We start from the raw sequence: 3,716 nt of genomic DNA on the forward strand, positions 1-3,716 counted from the left end.
TGTAAGTAACATTTCACATCGGTTTTTTAAAAAACTGATGTTGTAAGTGACATTTAACATCGGTTATTTAAATAGGCGATGTTATATGATACGAATTATGAAAAAAAAAAGTTATAAATCTATAAATCAACATAGATTTAACATCGGTTATTTAAATAGACAATGTTATATGATACGAATTATGAAAAAAAAAGTTATAAATCTATATATCAACATCTATTTTTAAAAAACTGATATTGTAAGTAACATTTCACATCGGTTTTTTAAAAAACTGATGTTGTAAGTGACATTTAACATCGGTTATTTAAATAGGCGATGTTATATGATACGAATTATGAAAAAAAAAAGTTATAAATCTATAAATCAACATAGATTTTTTTAAAAACCGATGTTGTAAGTCACATTTAACATCGGTTTGATGTTAAAAAATGTTGAGGTAAGTGACATTTGACATCGATTTTTAAAAAATTGATGTTGTAAGTGACATTTCACATCAGTTTTTAAAAAAATTGATGTTGTTTTAGAACTTTTTTTTAACATGATGTCTGTTTTTTCAATAAATTCCAAAAATAACCTGCAAATTTTAAAATCGGACCACACAACATATAATTTTCATTCTGTTTTGAAACAGTTTTTACCAAAAGATTCAATGAGAAATTTATTAATTACTATGAATTTAAAGCATATTTAATGTTGAGACATGAATTATAAATTAAGTAAGTAAAAATAAACTATTATTACAAAATTGTCTAAACATCGTAAGTTTCATTTTTAACTTTCAAATAGTACTTTGCCCACTGGTTGCGAAGCGCCTTCAATCTTTCTGGTTCCAATGGTCTAGAATCAGTGAAATACTGCATGATATAATAAAACATAAGTTAATAATATATTAGCAATCATAATAATATGAAATTTGGTGAATTAAAAATTACCATTTCCCAATTATTCTGGAAATTTGGTGAATTAAATAATATATCAAGTGCATGACGTAATACCCACACTCAGTGTTTCCTTTTTGTCTATTACACTAAATACATTATGAAATTTAGATATGCAACGTTCAGTACAAATTAGTTTACATAGTACTAAAATATAAGTAAAAACATATTGTTTAAATAACTTACTTTAACAACAATCCACCTAGCAGGAGGCTTGGATTTACTTTGTTGAGTATCTCAAGTCCTTTCAAAGCACTATTGAATACAAACATAGATTCTTATTGTACATTTAAAATTTTGATTTATCTGACTAATGCTAATGCAAATGTATTGAAAAACAACACGGACCTATTAATTATGCCTTTGAGATAGTTGTTTGGCTTATTATGCAACGAACAAAACCAAATGACAACATTTTCCTTAGGCAAAATGACGACCATTTGCCAATGTGCACTATAGTGGAGACCAATATAGGTTATTATATTATTATACATTATTTAAATTCATTTGTTGAGTTTAAGTTACCCATTCAGGTAGGCTCCTAGGTACACATCCCGTTTTGAATTTTGCATCCAGTTCTTAATGTAACTTTCTGATTCAAATTGTGATTGGCCAGATCTCTGGATAGACTGTGGCTCGAAAAATCCATACACATCGATATTCTCAGCTCGCATACTTGTCTTAGTCATATGTCTATTGTTGCTAACACAAAGTAAATTATGCATGAAGGTAAAACAATAAATTAGGTAATTAACAATAATCTAAATTGACTTACAGAATTCACAACTGTATAACAAATATGTTAAGACATTGACCACCGTGTGCAATTTCAGACAGATCTTCATGCTTTATGTACAAGGGGAAGTTTTCATTAAACATGCCAAATAAGGTAGCATCCCACATAACTTGCAATGGCTTCAGAAAAAGCTGTGGGATGGTCAATGTCATTAGATATAAGGGATCATCGACCTCATCATCCTGCCTATCTGCAGGTTTCGCGGGTCCCACAACTCCCTGTTTATCCAACATTATTAATTGACATAATTTTATCACAATAAACATTTTAATTGGAAAAATAAGTATTTAATGACACTAAAATACATGTTCTAATAAACGCTTAACAAGATGTGTCGGCCAAGCAAGGAATGTGTTAAGAGCCTGTCCCATGACCTTAAACTCTTTAGTGGGTACAGGAATGGGAACATCTGCATCTCTAATCTCCTCAACACCTTCGTTGCTAAAACTCACGCTCCTTCGTTGCTTTTTACTGTGCAATTAATGGTTTTTCATCTCAATTAATGGTTTATGAATCAATGCCAGCTTTGGATTGGCTTCCAGATGGACCCCATCCTCGATTATTTCCACAATTCTCTCTAAGAGATCAATTTTACTAATTGGCCCCACACTTTTTTAATCTTCATTAATATTTACTATAATACGTATTTCACTTTTTGGTAAGGATTAGACCATATTTCATAAGAATAAGAATATGACTTTAAATTATGGTACGTAATATCAATATGAGATTTCTTTTGTTAATAAACAACCATTTCTATAAATATACATGGGTTTAGTTAGAAAATGTAGTAAATGACTTTTGAAGAGAAATAGTGTAATGAACGTGTAGCAAATTGTTAGAGGAATATAGATACTGGGGAGTAGCAAATGAGTCTTTGAACAATTGTAGTAAAATTGTATTGCTTTTACTAGCTTAATACAATATGATGTTCTTTGCATATTTATAAAGTTCCTGCATCGACTATAGTAAGACGGTTTACAAATATTTAATATTTAGTTCAATCTAAAATTATTACTTCCAGAAATATTAGATTATTTTAGTATATGTAATCTAGAGTTATCATGTTAACATTATAGAAAATTCTAAAAATGTGTACCTATAATAAGCATTCGTGTATCACCCGAATGAATATAAATAAAATAATTTCATAAAAAGAACTTACATAGTGACGTATGCATTAGTTCAATATCAAAACATTTGGCTGTAAAATCCAAGAAAACTTTCATGTTTTAGATGACGATAACCATGTTGCCAAAGAAAAATATATTCTATTTACGCAAGACTACATAAGTTGATAATCCTTCCATTCCAAAGTCCAACTACACTTTCATTCGGTTTCTCCGGATGGGAAAAGTTGCACACAGTTTTAGCATAAAGTATATTCATCATCATTATTTTGATGAACTTTTATTCAAAAATCATACTAATAATGACTTATAATTTTTTTATAGATATGAATAATAAGTAATAATCAGAAATTTATATTATAACTCATACATCTTATTTTAGTAAGTTAATTAAATCCTGATAACTGACAGTTTTCTACATCAGCCTTAAACACAAACAAAAAACATGGGATTGGAAGGCAAGTACCCAAGACAATAAATGATATAGATTTAATTAAAAAAAATCTACTCCATTTGACACGTAATAATTGAAATGATTGATGAGAGCGATTGAATACTGAGTTAGCTACTAGTTGGAGTGGAACTATTTTTCTTTATCATTTTTTATTTATTTAAAATATAAAAAAAGGAAGAAGAATTGAAAAAGTGCATAAAGACGCGGGGTGCCAACCATATTTCTTCCTATCATCTTCCTCCTTAGCCTCACCTCTCCCATTCCCAATCTCAATCCCAATCCAAACATGTTAGGGTTTTCAGTGTTCAAATTTCCCCTTCCTATTTCTTCAATTAACATAACTCATGCAACATGATTCCACCACCTTCACCTTCAAATCCCAATCTTTACTTTTCAAA

General features: G+C 29.4%; 1 pseudogene; it reads right to left on the reverse strand.

Moving 5' to 3' along the window:
- Positions 1 to 1,019: 1,019 nt before the first annotated feature.
- LOC121175317 (uncharacterized) lies at positions 1,020 to 1,765 on the reverse strand (annotated as a pseudogene).
- Positions 1,766 to 3,716: the final 1,951 nt, after the last annotated feature.

Source organism: Glycine max, chromosome 8 (genome assembly GCF_000004515.6).
Source record: "Glycine max cultivar Williams 82 chromosome 8, Glycine_max_v4.0, whole genome shotgun sequence".
NCBI classification, from domain to species: domain Eukaryota; kingdom Viridiplantae; phylum Streptophyta; class Magnoliopsida; order Fabales; family Fabaceae; genus Glycine; species Glycine max.